The sequence below is a fragment of the Equus asinus genome, chromosome 16 (assembly GCF_041296235.1).
Source record: "Equus asinus isolate D_3611 breed Donkey chromosome 16, EquAss-T2T_v2, whole genome shotgun sequence".
Lineage (NCBI taxonomy): Eukaryota > Metazoa > Chordata > Mammalia > Perissodactyla > Equidae > Equus > Equus asinus.
The window spans coordinates 17,993,306-18,015,405 of record NC_091805.1 but is presented as its reverse complement, the minus strand read 5'-3'; the positions used below and the strand labels follow the sequence as shown (position 1 = coordinate 18,015,405).

The window sequence follows — 22,100 nt, the reverse complement described above, 5'->3', positions numbered from 1 at the left end:
GGAACTCGTTCAGCACTCACGACACCGTGGAGTAAGTAATACTCTAAACATTTTACAGATGAGGAAATGGAGCTCAAATAATCTAAAAACTTGCTTCAGGTTGTGCAAAGTCTATAGCAGAACTGATCCAACACAGATCTTTCTGCCTCCAGGGGCCTTGCTCTTCCCTTAGCAGACTGCCTGCCATATTCAGGAATATGAACTGTTCCAAGGTACTTTCTTTAAGACTAGGAATAAACTTTTAAGATCTAACTGTGTTAGAGATGAAGGGTGAAGGTCATTAGTATAAGATACGAGAGCATAAATGCCTTTCTTTCTTCCCTTCTTATCACTTGCATATTTCTTCTCTTTGCTCATGTCCCATTTTTATATGAAGTGATATCACATATTTCGGTACCTTGAGCAATTATGATTCTGTGGGTGCTCTGGATGTCCTAGCAGTGGTTGCTATAAGTGAAGGGAAGAAACAAACCCTCCCTAACTTTAGCATTGCCAGGTTTAGAGGTGCCTGTGGGACCAGGCTGCCTTGCCTTCCTTGATCTGGTTGGCCTCAAAACCTCAACTATTAATTATAATACCAGTTCTACTAATGCGTACAGTGGACCGAAGAACTCTGCTTCCTTTGACTTCTGTTCCTCATTATGTTTTGTGCCCTTGGTCTCATGAAGAGACAATGAAAAAGAAAGCAGGGGGGATAAGAGATATTTCCCCCAGCTCTTGGCAATTTGACATGTATGCAGGTCTATATTTGTCTCTGTCTCATCCTTTTGAAGGCAAGCTTGTGGGGAGTCCCATGCATGTCATGTCGCATTAAGTGCTCAGCACATTCTTACTCTACGCTTAACATAACTCTCGTAGTCATTCAAGAGAAAAGCCTTCTTTTCTTATGTCCAGCCAGCTGAAAAGATTCATAAAGATGATTTAAAAAGGTTGAAAGGCTACTTTAAGCACAAAAATTTACAAGAAGTGCACACACACACAGAGCAAAATCTGCTAGTGCTAAACTACACTATTCGAGTTGTTCTTTGTCTTGTTCAGACCTAAGGTCTGGTGGAGAAAATGTTTGTTCAAAGCTGGTGCATACTGTATCACTCAAGAATATATGTATGTCTCTTTAGAATTAAAAAAAGAAAAAAAAAACCCATCTGTTTGTGAACAAATCTACACTTTTGAGTGGCCTGTTTGGTGGAAAGTTTGTAGTAATTATTTAACCAAAAAAATTTTTTTTACTAAATTAACTTCCTCTAGAAGATAAATCTGGATATGATCAGGAGCAGCCAAAGCAAGAAGCAGTAAAACCCCAAAATAATATTACAAACAGCTTAAGCCACTTAACTTTATGTAAATCTACTGAAAAAAGAAATTTACAGAAAAAAAATGAGAGCAGAAAAAAAAAGACTGAACAAAGCAGGTTAAAAACTGGGAGGAGAGAACTCTTGCATCAAAGAAAAAGAAACGAAAGAAATTATAAGCTATTCTTCTTTTACTGGGAAGAAATTAAGACTTATACCTATGATAGAGGTAGCTATAAAAGGAAGGGAAAAAAACATGCCCAAACCTGTACTTGGATCAAGGTGGAGTAGCTACCTGCCACAATTATATAAAACTGTCTCGAGTTATTGTTACAGGATTATTTCCAAAATAGGAAAACACTCAAGTATGCAACATCCCTCTCAGAATTTTCTCCACTCAATCAGTAAGTTATAACATTTCAGAACACAGCAAGGACCACAGTCATTAACTTCTAATACTGAATTAGGGTTTTCTAAATCTTCTTTATCCTCTTTAGAGTTTTACGCCTGACTTCTGTTTCATTGTGTATAAAAATGTATCAAAAAGGATGCATGTTTTTTACTCTATTGTCATTTTTTAAATTGCTAGGTAAAAATTTTATCTTGAATACCGAACATACAAAAGATATTTCCTCTTAAATTATAAAAATTTGCTTAAGGTAAAATGATTAGTAAAGATTTTAAAACAAAGAAATATCTAAATATATTTATTTTTAAGAAGTTGAATACCACATAGGCCCTATCTTTGCCTAATAATAAGGTAACCATTTACCCCTCATTGTCTGGGCAATTCCAATTTATGTCTCTTGCTCTGGCACAGTTATTAATAGCATCCCTTTTTATCTCAAATGTGTCGAAGTTTAGACAAAAATTATATAGTTATCTCTATCTAATATCAAGGCAGCATGGTATGCAAAGATCTGAGGCTTTTGAGACAAGCCCACTGATGTCTGTGCATACTTCCATCATTTACTTACTGTGTAAACCTGGGCAATTACTTATCCACTCTGAGACCAATTTTGTCGTCAGCAGCATATGGATAATAATAGCTCATAGACTTGTTGGGATAACATGAATGCAATAGTATTATGCCCGGGTACATACACAAATGGGGATAATAAGATCACCTTATGAGATTGTTGTGCAGTTTACTTAAGATGATGAATTCATGCACAGTGCTCAGCACATGGTAGATACACAAAAAATAGAGTTTTTGTCACATTCGTTCTCATAATCATTATCATTTGCCATTAGTGGCTGTTTGTAAATATCAGAGTTAATTGCTTCTCTCTTTCTAACCCCATCTTTTCTGGTACACACTGATGTCACATATGTGGAAGATGCTTTGAAATTTGCCTTGTACCTGTAACAATCAGGAATTATGAGCACTTTCCTAGCACTGTTCGACTGCTTTGAACACTAAGTGGACGGCATTTGGTCGGCTACTGGGGAAAACACATTGGTATGTTTGATATAAGAATGAATGTCTCAGAGTGCGTCTCAGAAGTGCCCTTGATGCAGAGGAGGATGAACTCTGACTCTGGGACAGTGGGAAAATCCCAGATTCTCTTCTTCTGAGAGGACGTTTCCTTGTAGTCTCCATCTGATTCTTAAAAATTCAAGTGGTTTCCATTTTATTTCGTTATATATCTGTTTTTGTTTTGAATTTAAAAATATTTTAAGAATCTACCACCCAGGTTAGTTGGTGCTTCGGCCCCATGGGCAGGGTGTGCCCTGGGGCTTCTCTTCCTCCTGAAAAACCTATGCCTGCTCCCCGGCTACAGACGCCTCAGTTTGAGAAAGACCAGAGACTTCCCAATTAGATACAGCTGGCTTAGAAGCAACTGCTGCATTTTATGCACTTAGTGACCTTTGGCATACTACTTAATATCCCTGAACCTCAGTCTTCAGGTCTTAAAAATGGGGATACTATAAATACCTATCAAATAGTTTGACAATTAAATGTGCTAATGTGTGGAAGGTCAGTAAGTCACATATCAGGAATTCAGTCCATGTCAGTTATTTTACATTCTTTCAGTGTTACTTAAAATGGTTAGTGATATCCAGCCAGGTCACAGTGACAGGGGCCGGTTTGAATTTATTTCTGTTGGGACACACAGCCCAAAGGCACATAAAATAGATGACATCTGGCTTACCACATAAAAATGTCTGTGCAGTACAACACAGAATCTCATGCAACTGTCCAGGTTCTCTCTTCCAAATTCCCATAGTAACTCAACCTTGAGTGGTAATAGCTTATTAATGACCTCACTTGACTGGCATACATGTTTTCTGGAATCCAATTGCCATATAGGAACCATATGGTTGAGATCTCTTTAGACTTTAGAAAAAGCATTAGTAAAATGAAAACAGAAATAATATTCTGTGGTACAGGATTTAATCAGCCAAAGACTTCATTCTTGACTTGGCTGACACTTAGGTGTCCTTCAGGATCCCACGCAGACGTATACCCTTTTGGGAAATGTTCCTAAAAGACCCAGTGCTTTCCTCTATCACTGTACTTATTACAAACCACAGAAAATTTCTGTTCCTTTGCCTATCTGCTCCTTATAACCTTTGAATCTCTACAGTGGCAGTGCTCAGAGTGAAATAAGTAGACCCCTCAGCGTCTCTGAGACCCTTTTAGGGGAGTTTGCAACGTCAAATCTATTTTCAAAATAATTTGAAGACATTATTTATCTTTTTCACTCTATTGGCATTTGCACTGATGATGGAAAAGCATTGCTGTATAAAATGCTAACACCTTGAATTAAGGCAGTAGCACCAAGCCGTATTGCAGTACTGTGGTCACTGTATTCTTAATCACCTCACCCTTGCAGCAAAACAAAAATAAAAACAACACAAAGCAAAGAACCAACAAAAAATAACATACCAATTTTCAATTAAGAATGTTCTTTAAAACACAATGAAAATTAGTATTCATTTTATAAAATTCAAATCTCTGAATACACATTTTTAATATCCTGTGTGACAAAAGGGGATGCATGTAGAAAGCACCGCTGCCGTTTACTGAGGTATGATTGTCTCGAGGAAAACACTTGTGAGGTCAATGTTTCAAGCTGCTCTTTTCATGGAATACGATTTTTACTTTAAAAGGCAACTAACAGACAAATTATGGTTATTCAGACTTGAATATTTCACAGATATTTTTCAAAAGATGAATGAAAGCAAGCAAGTCACTTCAAGGAAAACAATAAAATGGTATTTATCGCCAATGATGAAATTCAAACATTCAAGCAAAAATTATAAACTAAAGAACAATTTGTATCTGCCACCGTGAGCTTGACAATGTCCCAATAGTAAAGACTTTTCTGATAAGCTTGCTGGTGATATTAGCAGTGGTGATTTTTTTTTTTTTTTTTTTTTTTGAGGAAGATTAGCCCTGAGCTAACTACTGCCAAGCCTCCTCTTTTTTGCTGAGGAAGCCTGGCCTTGAGCTAACATCCGTGCCCATCTTTCTCTACTTTATATGTGGGATGCCTACCCCAGCATTGGCTTGTCAAGCAGTGCCATCTCCGCACCCAAGATCCAAACCAGCGAACCCCGGGCGACTGAGAAGCAGAACGTGCGTACTTAACCGCTGCACCACCCGGCTGACCCCAGCAGTGGTGATTTAAAAAGATGTTTTATGAGGGGCTGGCCCCGTGGCCGAGTGGTTAAGTTCGCGCACTCCGCTGCAGGCGGCCCAGTGTTTCGTTGGTTTGAATCCTGGGCGCGGACATGGCACTGCTCATCACACCACGCTGAGGCAGCGTCCCACATACCACAACGAAGAATATACAGCTATGTACTGGGGGGCTTTGGGGAGAAAAAGGAAAAAAATAAATAAATAAAAATTAAAAAAAAAGATGTTTTATGAAATATGTTGACATTTGGGAAATCTGCATAATTCAGTGGAACAATATTTTCCAAATGACCAGTGCATCATGTTACAAAATCACGCAAGTAATGCATAGGTAAAAGATCTATTCAACATATGAGACAAATTAATGTATTTTAATGCAGCAGATTTTAAAAATTTCTTTCATATGGTTTCAGGTTTTACTCTGCAAGTAACCTTTAATAAACTCTTATTTGTCAAAATTTGGTTTAGTATCAAAGAAGAATATCACATTGATTTGAAAAGGCTATCAAAATATTCCTCCTTTTTTCAACTAATATCTGTGCCAGGCTGATTTTCCTTATACACTTCAAACAAAACGATATATTGCAATAGACTGATACAGAAATAGATATGAGAATTCGGCTGTCCTTTCTTGACTCAGACGTTAAGGATATTTGCAAAAAATACATCATTTTTCATAAAAATGTGCTTTTATGGTAATCTGCAATGGCTTTATTATTGCAATTTTTAATTAAATTAATGAATATTAAACATTTTTTTCAGTTTTGATTTTAATGTGATAAATATTGAGAGATATGAAACAAATAAACAAAAGCTTTTGGGATCCTCAATAAGTTTTGAGAATGCAAAAGGGTCCTGAGATCAAAAAGTTGAGGAACCACTGCTGTGGAGGGCAATGCAGTTCACCTTTCTATCCAGGGTGCTCGGTATTCACTAGATGCTTCATGCATGTTTATTTAATAGATGGGTGGGTGATAAGTAACTGAATATTACATATGGTGCCAGAAGAATCTTAGACTATAATAGAAAAGATCTTGATATGTAATATGTAAGGAATCATTGAAAATGCAATTTAATTTTTTTTTCTTCCCATTGTTTCTTGCCTCATAATGCTTCTCTCTAAAACTGAGATAAGGAAAGAGATTTTTTGGTCATAATTAATCACTTAATTAAATCATTCAAGGATATCTCTTGGGCAGATACTATTTACCAGGCACCGGGTGAGGTATCGGTGGTGATGGGGAGACAGGGTAATGGCTTATTTCTCTTAAAGTCCATTATCTGACTGCCAAATCCAAGAATTTACTTGTTTAGTTATCAATTTATACATTTTACAACAATGTGTTTGGGATAGGATTGTTTTAGCGCCTTTTGAAGATTTTCACAAGTTTTGGTTGACTTGTTTATGTTGCTTTAGCATTGTGTTTTAAGGAATATTCAGTAGCCACTTCTGTTCCAGTTTCCTGGAACAAACATCTGAATGCCTGTTAGGCCCAGAGTGGTGTGGAGGGGGAATTTTGATGGGCAGAAAAGCAGGGCTCCAAGGGGACAGAGTGAGAGGGAAGCAGTCTCAGTGAGATTAATTTGTAGCCTGAAGTCTCACAGAAACAAGAACCAAGTCAGAACTTTAAAAAGAATCCTAAACCCTAAGGTTTTTTTTCTTTTTCTACTACTATTTTGCCTCCTCCAAGACAAAGTCAACTTTTTCTCACCTCTCCCACCCTGCAGAAAGCGTAAATATGTGAGTTGATGCATGTGTTACCTCAATGGGATGAATCCTTTCACAATATGTACGAATATCAAATCACCACATTGTACGCTTTAAATATCTTACAATGAAGCTAAAAAAAAAAGAAGACAATGTCAACTCTCTTAAACGAGAAAATAGCTTCTTGCTAACTCTATGAATGAGAAAAGGTAGAAACAGGTTAGAAGACATCGTAGGTTTTTTTAGTCCCACTGAATGAAAGAGAGAATAAACCTCTTGCCAGGATAGGATCACCTTTGAGTTGCGCCGGTGTAGTGAACGTACTATATCAGAGAGCTCATGCTTCCTAATTATCCCATATATGCTATTTTATCCATTGTAAGGTGTCTTTTCCCCCTCATTTTAACACTTCGGAAACTGAGATAGGTTGTTCAGTCAATGGTATGTTCTAGTTTAACTGGCAAAGTTTTACATTTTCTTTGTAGAATAGAAAATATTGGCATGTTGATAGCATCTTAGATTCAATGAAATATAGTAGCCCAGAAAAAAAAAATGAAACAATTCTACAGGTATATGGTGACACCATATTCAAGATAGTGGTCTCTAATGCCTTGACTTGGATCAGCTCTATTTCCCTTTCCTGTCTCTTTGGAAAATAATGGACTCATCTAATGAGCAAATAAGCTGATTTGCCTCAAGGCAAGGTAAGCAAGTTTGAATGACACTATTTGATCCCTGAGAACTTCAGAGTTTGGTATAAAGCTTGCCCAAGTCCAAAGGGAAAAAAAACCCAGATGTTTAGCTAATGTATAAATAAGATGTGGTTACAAGATAGAGATTTCTATATAAGGAATGCATCCTAATTTTTATGCTTCAAAATATTAAACATTTCCTCAGCTTACAATCGAGTATATCTATATTTAAATGCAAACAACAACATATGTAATTTTCCTTTGCATTAGCCCTCTTTTCTGAAGTGCCAAGGAAAATAAATGTGTGCAAAACCATTTATGCCCACATCACTATCTGTACATTGGTTAAACAATCAAAAGTACTTCTGCAGATGCATGGATGAAAATTAAGAGCATTCCTACTTCCTCAGTCAAGACAGTCATGCTGCTCTGGCTGCATATATGCATAATGGAAACAAAATTGCTTTAAATAATCAAAATACACAAAGGCACATTTTTCTGAGTGATTGGAAATAACCCTGACAAATGCTTGCATTTGGTAAATTATGAGCTAGCCAAGTTACGTTTGCATAAATATAATGAAAAACATTTTTTAAAAATTTAGTAAGCATATAAAGCAAGGCATTCTCTTAGCAATGAATTTCTCTGACAGGTAAACCAACAACCATGCAGGGCAAGTTTATGAAGGTGCCTCCCTGAGTGTTTGAGAGAGTATGTGTGTTTGTGTGTGTGTGCATGTGTGTGTGTGCATGTATACATATATAGACGAATAAAAATTCTGCAGAATTGTATAAGAGACGGAGATATTCTTCCAACTAAAAAAGATACAGAAAAAGCTCAGATATATCAAATAGCTACTTACATTTTGAAAAGAAGCACACGAATTACGTACAATTGAGTGCTATGTTAATATGGCACACAAATAATTCATATTCCCCATACATAACTCTTTGGTAACACAGAAATTACCTAACAGGTAAACACATAATTATATTCTCTTCCTACAATGTAGATACCACATCTCAGCTGCACACCTGAAGAGGCATCTGTATATAGTTGGGTGGCTCATAAAAAACGTATTTAGTTACGGCAAAAAATAATTTTTTTTTTAAAGATTGACACCTGAGCTAACATCTGTTGCCAATCTTTTTTTTTTTTTTTCCTTTTTCTTCATCCCAAAGCCCCCCCAGTACATAGTTGCAGGTCCTTCTGGTTGTGCTATGTGGGACGCCGCCTCAGCATGGCCTGACGAGCTGTGCCACGTCTGCAACCAGGATCTGAACCAGCAAAACCCTGTGCCGCCAAAGTGGAGCGTTTGAACTTAACCACTTGACCACTGGGCTGGCCCCAAAATAATTTTCTATTCACAGGTAATATGGCACTATTTGTTATCAGGTTGCTTTGGATAGTTCTGAGCACTGAGCACTATAACATGTGGCTACATCAAAGCAAAGGCGAGGAAAGATGTACATTTATTTAGGATTTTCTAGATTAGCCTGTTTCTTAAACTAAGCATAATAAAGTATGGCGACAGACTTCCCTGAATTTGCTACATGGATAGCAAAGCTATTGAGAATTATGTAGCTTTTAAAAATCACCAGTAGCTGAAGAAGATACCTTGCCTTGAAAGGGATGTTATCAAGCCCTTTTTCAATGAGCTTACCACATAAGACAAAAAATTTGTACAAACGTCTATGAGGGTAAACTGTGCTCAGAAAGATAAAATAGGCCCGGGACAGTGGGTGGAGTAGAGATGACTTTCTCAGGGGGAAATTCTTTTCATTCCTAAGCATGAATTGTAGGAAGAGACTGATTGTCTTTTACAGCCTTAGCTGTCTTTGAACATCACCAACTTTTTCCCATTGACTGCCACCCACCTTCGCTTGACACCAGGAAGAGATTGAGAGAAACCAGAATTACGACAGGCTTCTGGTTGGGAAAAATGGCTCAGCAGACCAAGTTAAACTGGCGCCACTAGCCTCCTTCTTTGAGGTAGTCCTTATGCCCTCTTCCTTTAGTTTAAGGGCAAATCCCTAGAAAGCTTAATGCTTTGCTTTAGTTTCAATATTCAAACACACTGGAGATATTTGGTAAAAACGTCACCTAGCAATAAGATTTCTCTTCCCATCATTTTAATGAAACCTCTTTCCTGAAGGTCATCAATGACTAATTGTGACATCCACTGTTCTCATGTTTCATCTTCCTTGTCTGTGTCTCCTCCTTGTTGTCTGACCAGTCCCTCCTTCCAGAAACTCTCCACCCTTCCTCTCTGTGGAATTCCCAGTTTTGTTTTTATCTATGTGACTGTAAGAATCTCCTTCCTCTTCATGCTTTTCATACATTGGATCCAAAAGTTTGTTCCTCAGCCCTCCTTTCTCCTTATTCTCTGTCTTCTTTGACAACCTCATCTACTCTTTTGGCATTGTCTGCAGATAACCCCCACCCTCCCAGCTCTGTCTTTGGCCCTGTCATCTCCTCAGAATGCTGGATACAGCTTCCCATCTGCAAGCTTCTCTTTTCTACAAGGATAGGCTCCGGCACCTGGAAAGACTCATTGCATCCAAATTGAATTCAGTATCTTCCCTCTCACATTTCCATCTCCTCTTCATATTTCCTATTTTTTTTTTTTTAACAATGTCATCACTAAGGTTTGAAATCTCAGTCAACTATGGCAACTTTCCTGTTTGTTTCCATAATAATTTGCCAAACCATGTCAATACTTCCTCTGAGATATCGCTGCCGTTTCTATCCTCATTTCCATCCCCTCTCTTCTATAGACTATCCCAATAGCCTCCTAAAAGCTCTTTAGGCTCTTCTGTATCCAAACCACTTTATATATTGCTGCCAGAAAAATCTCTGAAACACAGCTTTCTCATGTTTATTTGCATTTCTGTATCTAAACGCCTTTGCTTCAGCCATTTGCTTTGCCAATATTTTTCTTTTCCTACAGAAGGAAGACTTCTCTTCTTCGTGCCTCTATATCATCAGGCATTCCAGTCTCACAGGTTTATCTTCCCATTTCATAGTGAGCTCCACAAGTGAAGGGCCTGATCTGTTTATCCTCAAATCCCCTACATAGGCTGCAGCGACTGACATAAAGTAAACCCTCAACAACTCTTTGATTTTGGGTTTGGGTGGAATATCATCTTCAACATTCCTTATTTTTTACATGCTACAAACTCTTTTACTTGGTCAACAGGACCCTTAGATTTGGGATCTGGGAAAGGTTGGGAAGAGGATAGCAGAAGGCACAGAAAGAGGCCCAAACAAAAAGGAAATTGAGAGAAGCAGCAAGTGGCAGACTGGAAGCCTCCTGAGATGATCTTCGTCTTGCCCTTTTGCCTGCTGAGGGCCACCTGATCCTTGGGGGCCCAGACATCCACATATCAGAACCACCATTCTCTCCAGAAATGTCAGAATGCTCAGTGCCCCTGTTATACCACGCCCAGGCCTGCCACTCCCAGGGGATACCATGTCCCTTGGCAGCCACTCAATGACTGATGTGCTATGCTCCTGTCTTCTGGCAGGAAAACTGGAATAGCCAGCTAGGCCTGAGAAGACACCTGTCCTAAAATGCTGGTGGTAATTCCAGGCATATTCAGCAGAGGGTTAGCCCTTTGGAGCCTTCTCTCTCTTTGCCAAGTGGTACGTAAGTACTGTATTTAACCCTGGTGTTCAGGAGATGCTGCCCTGCTTTTGATGCCTAACCCAGGGGATAGGAGCCAAAAGGAATCTGGGTTATGGTGGGGGTGGGGTAGGGTGGAGTACTATGATAAAGGGAGACCCAGACAGCCCCATACAGCTTTCTTCTCTGCTAAAGAAATTCATTTACTGTCACTAGCAAGGTCACAAGTGAGCAGGAGGGATGGGAAGCCCCAGAGAGATGGTAGCTTTCCCCCTAGTGACTAAGCTCTTTGGTGCATTAATTGTCTTTACTTCTCACGCAGTTGTCTTCCCCACAGCACCTGTCAGTGTAGAATACAAGAGTACTCGACTGTAGACAGCCACTTCAGGTACAGTGATATTGGAGAAGGTAAACTTCGAGACTCTTAGGTCATTACCAGTCCAGTCCCATTACTCACTTTGTCTTGGAACAAATTAACGTCTAAGGGAAGCTTTTACAATGACCAGTTTCCACTTCTTCATTGTCCCTCATTTCTTCACTTAATTTCATCATAAATTATTTTGCTTTGCCTGTTTTTTCCAGTAAGAAAGTAAAGTCATTTTTCCCTCTGTGTCACGTCCACCCTTTTCTATGCCCAGCATCTTCACTAGGATCAGAATATCTGGCACGTACTCTCACGACTTTCCTCACCTCCATCTCAGATTTTCTCTGTCACCAATCTCTTTTCCTCTCCTTTCATGGAGCAAGATTAAAAAAAGATCTCTATAGTTACCTGGACTCTCCCCAACTTCTGCCCCATTGAGGACACATTTCCCTTTAAACCCCCAGTTGCTCTTGCCCCACTAGCTCTTTTCTCTCGTGCAAACTTGGTTAAATCTCTGCTTTCCTGAAAAAAATGGTTTTTGCCTCACTTCTTCCCCTTCACTTTCTGAATAAGTATTCCACATATTCCCTCTCTCCAATTATTCTCACTTTCATTTTTCTCATGCCCTTAAAATGTGTATTTGGCACCCACAAACCTGTGGAAACAGTTCTTGTTGACCTAATCCTTGCTGAATCGTCAGCTGCTGTCAGCCCATCTAGGTTCTCGCTCTTTGATAATTAGCACAGGTGGCCATCCTGAGTCACCAGGTGCGCTGTGCTTCCTCAGTGGGTACAAGCTTTCTTTAAGTCCGTGACTAGAGCTTGCTCAGGTTTCCTGAACTCTTTCTAGCTCCCTGGTAAATCCTCTTCTTTCTTCTCTACACATTTATTCTCTGTCTTCCCTACCCTGTAATTGTTTCATGATGTTATTCACATCATCCAGGAATATCAATCCTTTCATATCTCACCACAACCTCACACTAGAAGTCATTTCTTATAGAAAACATCCTCTAAGACGTTTTGATCTTCTTGGTAAAGATACTAATATCTCCACATACATATTTTTTAATATTTTGGTCCCAGCCAGATGGAATTTTCTTAATGCGTACATAGTTGGAGAATTTATTTTTGTTTTTGCTTTCTGATCTTGGGTGTCTGATTGCGGCAGAACTATGAGGAAAAGTTGGTTGAGCTCAGCATACTTGCAATTCATAGTGAGCCCCTGAAATCCACTGTTTCCAAATCACTATGTTTGCCATCATGGAAATACCCCTGAGTTCTTTCACTGTCCTTGATTTCCTCCTTCCTTCTTGTATGTTTTCTACATGTAGGGTGGAGGGTTATGACCACTCTGAAAGTGAAGTGGGAGCCCAGGTGGTGTGTATGAGTGTTTTTACTGTTGCTTTCCTCCTTTGTCCATACACATATCCTATATCTGTAGGAAGTCTTTGGCAGCAGAACATTTGAACAGACTTTGTAGGAAGGAAGGCTCATGCTCTTTAGTTGGTGCTCCTCAGCGTGTCATATACTGAACTCACTGAGAATACTTATGTGGATGCTGCCTAATTTTGGTCAGACCAAATGCTGTGAGGTCTCCCGTATCCATCTACGTGATGTGTCCACTTTTTCTCCTTGAGAAATGACTGTTCTTACAGACATAGGCTTTCAGAGAGGGGTATTGACAGCCTTCCTCTTCAGTCTGTTCTTATAAAACTTTTGGGCTTGCCTGATGGATGGTGTCATGTGTCCTTTACAGTTTCCATTCAACCCTGGGGCAGAGGCAGCTCCCTTCATCTTACACAAGAATCGGGTTGAAGAAATATCAGAGAGGGAAGTAGTCTCCTATAAAGGCCCTGAGAACTGTGTCTATGGAAGGCCATAGACTCATGACTCTGCAATGAGGGCTTCTCCAAGGTGGTCACTGCTAACAGCATGTATTTCCCAGGTAAACCAAGTTCGGTTCCTTCGACAACTCCTGAGAGAGAACAGATGGCAAACATAGGGACCGTCTATCTTGCTTACTATTGTGTATCCTCTGCTTGCAGTGTCTAACAGAAATAGGTGCTTCGTAAATATTTGTAGAATTCAAATGCTTTAATATGCATGGAATACATTGGCAAAGAAATGGATAGCCTTGGTAGTAGGACCAGATTTGGGGGACTTGGGCAAATTCCTTATTTTCTTATACCATTTTCTGAAGAAAGTATCAGATATTCCTAGGGTTGTGATTTAGGAAGATTTTTCCCTGGGGCATTGTCAAGGAAGTCGGGAAATTGGTTGAAGCTGATCTCTGCTAAGACAATCAGAGGTCCAGAATAGAAAATCTCACCTCAGTACATTGTAGAATTAGATGCTTTCTCAAATAATTCAATCCTTTCCCTGAAGCCTCTGGCCCCAAGCTGATGCTGGACTCAAGATACTAGATTTGATAGACAAGTGGGCAATTGGACTGTGACCACTGCTTTAGTCCTCCTCGGTTTTAATTACTATACATTTACCTTTTCTGAATATAGCGTCACAAATTATGAAAAAATGACTATTTTGGATAATTACATGAAATGTCAAATAGCTATATCCTATAACTGGTATAAATGCAGTAACATTTGATGCGGTGACTTCAAATAGTTATAAATTGGCGTTAGAGCAATGCTTAGTATACCCTCAACAGTTTTTTAAAAGGCCCCAACATTTTATTTTAATCAAGAAGAAAACAAGGTATGTCACAGATGAAAATGACACATATATTTTTGTGCTTATTATTTAAAGAAAGGAGAAACATCTGAAATCTGTTTGCTAACTACAGTATAATACAAATTAGCCTGCAGGCACCGTGTGTGCTGTACCCTGTCTGCTTGCCAGCCCTGCTTAGTCCCAACGTATTAATGAGCAAGTGCAAGTATTTGAACAATCAGCATTTCCGCATTTGCATGCAAACTCTCATGCTGTGTAATTATACACAGAGCTGGCACTCAAATTAATTAAAGCTGATTTCTCTGTGACTGCAAACTGGTCATATCCTCAGCTTTGCCTTCCTATGAAGTCATCACTCTACATTCAACGTGACACTTCTGTCCCTGGCATTCTCAGTACTGCTAGTGTTCAACCGTTGTGAATCCAGCAATATTTTAGATTGCAGCTGACAATGGCTGCGTGTTCTTGTGCTTTTCCTCTCCTCCCTGGTTCCCCCCTCTTCTGGTATACAGATAAAGAACAGCTTTTGAACGCTTGCTTTGTAATTATCTCAAATAATAATGCAAACAAATTACATATATTGTTCCAGTTGGTTCCCTCCCCTCTTTTATGACTCCACCCACTTGATTAGTGCTTACAAACAATTCATCAAACTTAAAAAATTTGTTTGTTTGATGCTAACAAACAATTGGTTTTGATGGTTTTAGTCTTAATTTTGAAAAGGCTCTAACAAATGGTGTTTTATTTTCACAGATAAGGATCTCATAATTCAAGATCAGGGAGATTAGGAGAGAAAGAAGCAGCAATGACTGCTAGATTTGATTAAGACTTTTTGAATCCTCATCAAACACAGCAGTATTGAAATGGAGACTGTTATTTGCCAAAGAGATCCACAAACGTTAACTTGTAGGGCAGAAGCCTTTCTTCAGCTCTCCTACAGTAAAGCCATCTCTCCTTGGTTTCTCAGTTCCTCTGAAGGAACTGTTTGCGTGACAATTCCTTTGAAAAGACATGCTTATAGCAATTAAGATATCATTACGATTTTCTTTTCATAAATTTAAATCTCCGAATACAGGTGGCTACTAAAAACGTCATCATGTAGGGCCCCAGGAAATGGGTGGCTCTGACACATTCCTCTGAAATCATTCCTTACCACTCAACCTCGGCTCACCATCGTCCTCGTTTCTCTGTATCCCTTTAAGACAGAAACTGCACAGACAGCTATTGCAGGGGCTGGGTGTCTCTTTTTAGAGCAGGCACCCAGCAGTTTTATCCCTCAAGTTCAAGATCCTGAAGTACACTGCCAAGAAGATTGTCCCAGTAATCTACATTTGAAAGGGAAGATCGAGTAGAGAAACTCTTTATAATCTATCTCTAGTGATCAAACCAGGAGGTATCATTGCCCTTACCTTATCAGCAGTACTTCTGGGTCCACGTAGAAGATCAGTTACCAAGCTCCCTTCAAATTCCAATCAGCACACAAGTGAGAAGGGAGAATTGAGCCTTCCCCGGAGAGGCCTCTTGGGAGATCACAGTCACAACACTATTATCGTCATCCAAAGCCTGCCCTTCTGTCTTGTCATGAATTTCCTCTGCAGACAGGTGTCATATTGGCATGAATTTCATTGCCAAGTACATTTTAACAGGTGGGCGTGGCTGTGATCATGTAGCCAGTTCCACCTGTCTCTAAACCCTCATAACCTCCACTGCTTTCAATATTTCTCTCAGGTACCCAGTGACTTCATGAGTTACCCACGCACTGGGCCCGACTAACAGAGGTGTGGGAACAGTATCGAGTTAAGCAGCACTGTCATTGCAGTACACAATGCTCGTTGCTACTGGCAAATACCTATTTGCTGAATCAGGATTGGCCTGCACTGAGCAGGACTAGGCAGGTCTACTGCTTTCTGTTAGTTTTCTTTTTAGAGCTCATCCTCTTCTAATGAGCCATTTAGCAAAAATAGAACCTTTTTGATGTCCATTCCTTAAAAATATAGCTTTTTTTAAACATAGAGAATTACTATATCTTAACCTCTTTTTTTAAAAGCAAGCACTAGCAAAACAAAAGGCAAGGAAAATTGGAGCTCCCCAAATAATTAAAACGAACATCACTGCATATGTTGTACACTTTGCTCTTAAATTTTCTGATAGCAAATAAATATATCTGTTAGTGATGATGCCTTTACTTCTTAAGAGAAAAGGATAATAGGAGAGGTGTTCTGTAACTTCTTAAGAAAAGGGAATCTTTTAGTCCTTAAGGAGTAGTAGACAGCTGGCATTCAATTTTTTTTTATTGATGGTAGCATTAAAAAAAGTTGATTGACTACGTATCTCTTTCTAGGCATATGTGTAAATAAAATTTAGGTATGGAAGTGGCAAGACAAGATTTTAGAAACATGCCAAAATTATCCGTTTTGTTCATCATTGTAAGGATAGCATGATCAGAACAAAGCCAGGAAAATATGGGGCTCAGTAGATGTAAATGGCATGTCTTTGACTTACAATTTCTACCTACTTTATCAATGTACTCTGGAAGTGGTGAGATGTTAATTTTCTCAGACTCCTCGATTCCTCAGTGACATTTAAATCAAGCAAACTGGCTTTTTTTGGATTGATTTAATCTCAAAAATCAAAGTTTGAACAATAACCCACCCAAAACTGGAATTTCCTATATGTATAATATTGCATTTTCTTCAACTTGCCCACCATCTAGCACAAAATTGACAGGCAATGATATTCAATAAATTTTTGCGAAGTAAACATTTGGTGGTACATTTATAACTGCATATGTGGACATTCTAAATGATACAAATCAACAAACCTGCAAACTCTCGAAGGCTTGGTTCCTGTACAGGGCTTACACAAGGTTTGCGCATAAATGTGAACGGTAATCATTTGCTGAACAAATTGAAATTAAGTAACTTTGAAAAGAATACATTACTAAGTCTAAGACAATCCATTCTCATTTTGAATATAGATCTTTCTTAATTTTGACCAATATCTTCCTGAATTGTCTAGTCTTTGGTATGAATTTTTTCTGAAGCTTTGAGGATAAATTTAATCCCTATTCCACATGAAAGTTATTCAACTATTTGAAAAATGACTATCATTTTCCCCTCAGTCTACTCTTTTTTCAGACTGAACATTCCTTTAATCATTCTAATATGAGATGGCTTTTAAGGCCTCTCACCATATTGGATAGATTCCAGTTTGTCCATGTCTCTCCTAAATGTGGCATCAGAACTGAATGCATCACTTGAGATGTGGTCTAATTATGCAAAGTATATGAGTACTGATGCCTCCCTGATTCTGGACTCTATTTCTAATAAATTAGAATTTTATGAAGGCAGGAAATGCACTCTGAGGAGGGGTTGGCATCATTATCATATCCTTAGTTCTTGAATTTTTACAAAAGTAAAATATCTAAGTCTTTTTCATACCAAATTCTGTCTAATCGAATCTCTTGCCACTTGTTCTTTTTGCAATTGATGATGGAAATGTGGACCTTATATCCATCCGTACTACAGCTCATCCTTGGTACCGGCCCATTGTTCTAATTATTTGTGGCAATTTTGAATCCCAATTTTGCTATTCGGTGTCTTCGTTACTGTATTTTATCTTGTGTCATTCTTCAAATGACATCTAAGTGGCTGCGGTGGTCAGGCACTACATCAGGCAGTGATGACACCAAAAGCAAGAAGATATGATCACTTCACTGAAAAAGCTCACAGCATAGCAAGGAGACTGCCAATATCATTAGGATGTTTTCTTTCAAATTACTGGCAAAAAAAAAGTGCTAGTGCACCTCTCAGAGATCTCTCTTCAGACCGACAACAGACCATCAGCCTTAGCTAATAAAGTCTAACACCTATCATTTTTATTGAGCACTTATTTAAAGAAAGGTAAAAAGCACTTCGTGGACACTGTGTCATTTAATAAGCACAACATATTTATGACATAGTTTTAATCCCTCGTTAGAGTTGAGGGGATTAAGGCTCAGAAAGTTTATGCAATTTGCACAAATTTACACAGCTTATAAGCTCCAAGGCTTCAATTTGAACCCACAAGGCCCTGTGCCTCCAAAGTTTATTCTTAATCATTCTTAAAGAGATAATTCTGGGCCGGCCTGGTGGCGAAGTTGTTAAGTTTGCACATTTCACTTCGGTGGCCCAGGGTTCGCCAGTCTGGATCCCGGGTGTGGACATGGCACAGCTTGGCAAGCCATGCTGTGGTAGGCGTCCCACATATAAAGTAGAGGAAGATGGGCACAGACGTTAGCTCAGAGCCAGTCTTCGTCAGCAAAAAGAGGAGGACTGGCAGCAGATGTTAGCTCAGGGCTAATCTTCCTCAAAAAAAAGAAAAAAGATAATTCTGCCATTTTTGGAAACTTCCTAACAATACTATAAACTAGCTCGAATTTATCTTCTAGGAATGTATGAGTATTTTGATTAAAAAACTTGCCAAAATTCAGTTATACTCTATTTTGAAGAGTAAAAAGTAGATTAGTTTCCTTGGGGCTGCTTTGTTCTTAGTGAACCCATACTGATCCTTAATAGTCACTGCCGTCCTCTCAAAATGCTCACTTTTACTTTAATAATTCTGTCTAAATTTTGCTAAGGACTGATGTCAAACTCATTGGTTTGCAGTTCTCAGAATCTCTCTTTCCTTTCTAAAATCAGGTCAGCATTGACTCATCTCCAGTTTTATTAACTCTGTCCCATTCTCTATGATACCTCACAAATAATTGGCAGAGATTCCATGATCACGTCTGAAGTTCTTTCTTTTCTGAAGGCTCTAGAACATATTTATGTAGCTCTCGCCTTCTTGGGCTTCACTTCCCATAAAGGGAAGTAAGGTGAAGATTGAATTGTTCTGCACAAAGTCTTAATTATACAACACACTTCAAAAATATTTCTTGAAAAATATCTACATAGTGGAGAGGGAAAAAAGCCTCGCAATCCTGTTTTATAAAAAAGAAAAAAGCCCTCTATTTTTCGCCTTCTCCGGAGGAGTAACACTTATATCACACATGAATGGTTCTTTTATTAAGGAAAATGACTAGACAAATCTGGATGAGACGCTCAGGCTGAGAAAGTCAAGGTTCTTCAGAACATAGCCTGATGGGTGGCACTAGATAAAGAGAGGGCTAAAATTTTCTGTAATAAATTATGAACAGTTTGTCAGTCTGGGAAACAAGACTTGGACATGGGAAGAAGAAAAGAGATGTGGAAAGTGTAGTGGTTTAAGGTGTTGCCCAAGAACATGGCAAAAGGCCCAGACCACAACAGAGCCATACAGCGAGGGAGAAATTCTGAAGCTGCTCACACTGAAATCTCAAAGCATAGCTGCCTCAGGGCTGTGCTGGTCCAAGAGGTGACACAGAAACGATAATATAAGACAGGGTCCTTTTCTTCAAGATAAACATATGGGAGATGATCCCAATCTTGTAAAATGAAAAATATCTTTAGAAAAGGAAGCAGCTTCTATTTGGTGACTTTTTTTTTTCTTTTTCTCCCCAAAGCCCCCTGGTACAAGTTGAGTATTTTTAGTTGTGGGTCCTTCTAGTTGTGGCATGTGGGATGCTGCCTCAGCGTGGCCTGATGAGCGGTGTCATGTCGGTGCCCAGGATCCGAACCGGTGAAACCCTGGGCGGCCGCAGCGGAGCGCACAAACTTAACCACTCAGCCACCAGGCCGGCCCCTATTTGGTGACTTTTATTATTCCAGTTCGAGTGGGTATTAGAAAATAATAAAGCCTTTATCTTCCTATAATATTCTATTGATATGACTTTTCCCTAATTGTACTTTTATTATACTATATTTTAAAGAGCTTTATTAATTCTTTTATAGAATAGAATATATTTTTACTACATAGAAAGGCCTAAGATTATTTCTGGTAGGTAAGCATAGAATGAAAGAAAGGTATGTTATCAAGAGAATGTAGAGTCACCCAAATGTGAAAGATTTTTTTAAATCTTATTTTAGTTTATCTAGAAAAGACTAAAGAATCAGTTTCATATGAATTTCATAGGAATATACCAAAGAATTAGCAGGAAATAAACGCTTTTTGAGACTATTTTTTTGAGAAGAGCATTCTATATATACATATTGATGATATTATTTTCAATATTCCTATAATATTCTTAATATTCTTAACATGTTTATTAATAAAAATGATGGAGAGTATAAAATAATTTATATATTATATTATTAAAAGAGATGTATGTATGTATTTATGTGTGTATGTAACAGAAAATTTGAAGTTCACAATTTTACTCTATGTTTGAAAGTAAAAATTTGTTTCTCAGAATAGTTCTCTTTGGTAATATGCGGTATTGGAAGCATCAACACAATAGTATTATGCTAATGCATTATGGCTGGAAGATGAATCTCACTGAAAAATTTAAGAAACTGAATACTGAACAGTTAGTTGCAGAAAGGCAATTATGGGCCCCGGTCTGCTTTCATTATCTGAGTGAGAATAAAATGCAAAACTGAAACATAAATGATGCAAGGCATATTAGGTAGGAGATTTCTTTTTTGTTTTAATCATCTAAGTTTTCATTAATAAGTGCTTTGAAATATATGTTCCTTTCTTTGATGCTGGCTATTTCAAAGAAAAATATTATAGGGGCTTATACTAATTATATTATAACAATTCTAAGGGCGAACTTTTTTACTACTGTGTGCCAGGTATTGTACTAAACATTCCACATACGTTGTCTTATTGATTACTATCACAATTCTGTGAAGTAGATAATGTTATCATCTCCTTAGACCTGAGGACAAAACTGAGGCACAGAGATGTTAAGCAACTTGTCCAAGGTCACCCCATTAGCAAATAATTGAGCCAGGATTGAAACTCAGGTAGAATCTGGAAATTATATCACTATTTATTTATTTTGCATTTACTGCATGCTTTCTTTATGTGCCCACTATGTTCTTAAGTGTTTTTCACATGATCTATAACCTCATGAAGGAGAAATCTGTCTTCCTAATTTATTTTGTAATGCTAAGCAGTACTTAACATCCTATCCAAAATGAGTGCAAAATATATCTGCGTCTGTTAGGACTCAGCTCAAGGGTCAACTTATTTATGGAACTTTTCTTGATTTCATTGGGCAGAACTGACCACTGTCCCCTTTATATTCCTTGTGCCCTGTACAGATGCCTATATACACTCATAATATCCATTGCACTTATTCATTTACATATCTACTTATCTCCAAGGCCTGGCTTAGTGTCAGGTCCCAGTAGGTGTTAAAGAACTCTTGTGGAATGAATCAATAACTAGGCCAGTCCTTAGCTTTTCTACATCGTTTGTTGATACAAAATTTTCCCTGCCAGGCACCAATTTGTCTCCTGCTGGGGAAAAGCAGAGTACTGCCTTCTCTAGACTTTGAATTAATGTTTTCTTTGTTTACTAAACTAAAGTGGTAAAGAAACATGAGTTTCTCTCCTCAATAAAGGAGCATTTTTGATAAATAAATAAGTCAAAAATACTGAATCAGCAAGCTTCATGTTGGACCTCCTCAAAGAGAAGTTGCCCAAAGTTTGCCCACCTTGCCTGTGATAGATGTGGCTCAACGCCATTCTCCCCAAAATCTTCATTAAGTAGTCTGACCCGTAGTTCAAATAGAGAAAGAAACTGTAATGTTTTCATCCCAACATTGACCTGGGGAGAAGAGTAAGTCAAGCACAGGCTAAAGAGCTGGCTTCTGTTTCCTTTCAATCATCTGACACGTATTGAATAAATGAGAGGCTGAATAAATGATGGCATGGGGAGAGGCGGGAAGCTGCAAGTGGGCTCTGAGATGGCTGCAGAGAGCGAGGGACCTTAGAGTGGAGCGCTAGGATTAAGATTTAGTCAAGAGAGTGGGGAGTGGCAAGCAGACAGTATGAAAAGCCTAAGGAACAGCATCAACCATACGGGGATGTGGGGGCACATGACCCCTTGGGCAACTGTGAGAAGTTGAGTGGAGGAGAGTGTTCTTGGAGGAGACTAAAGAAGGATGTGCTAGTCACCCAGTCCAGTGCGAACATTTCATGATAAAAGAATGCAGCAGTAGCAATGCACTCTAGGT

The 22,100-nt window shown here is 38.6% G+C and overlaps 1 protein-coding gene across 4 annotated transcripts in view; it reads right to left on the bottom strand.

Annotated features, from left to right (window-relative positions):
• Positions 1 to 22,100, bottom strand: part of ADGRL2 (adhesion G protein-coupled receptor L2) — a 594,466-nt gene that overhangs the window by 252,205 nt on the left and 320,161 nt on the right. The window contains exon 1 of one of the 4 annotated variants that reach the window (XM_070486671.1): positions 15,427 to 15,593. The exons of 2 other annotated variants lie outside the window; for them this stretch is intronic. The gene's annotated coding sequence lies outside the window, so the exon portion shown is untranslated. Of the gene's footprint in view, positions 1 to 15,426; positions 15,594 to 22,100 lie in introns of those variants that run through there. One more of the 4 variants, XM_014859683.3, reaches the window with a different exon arrangement.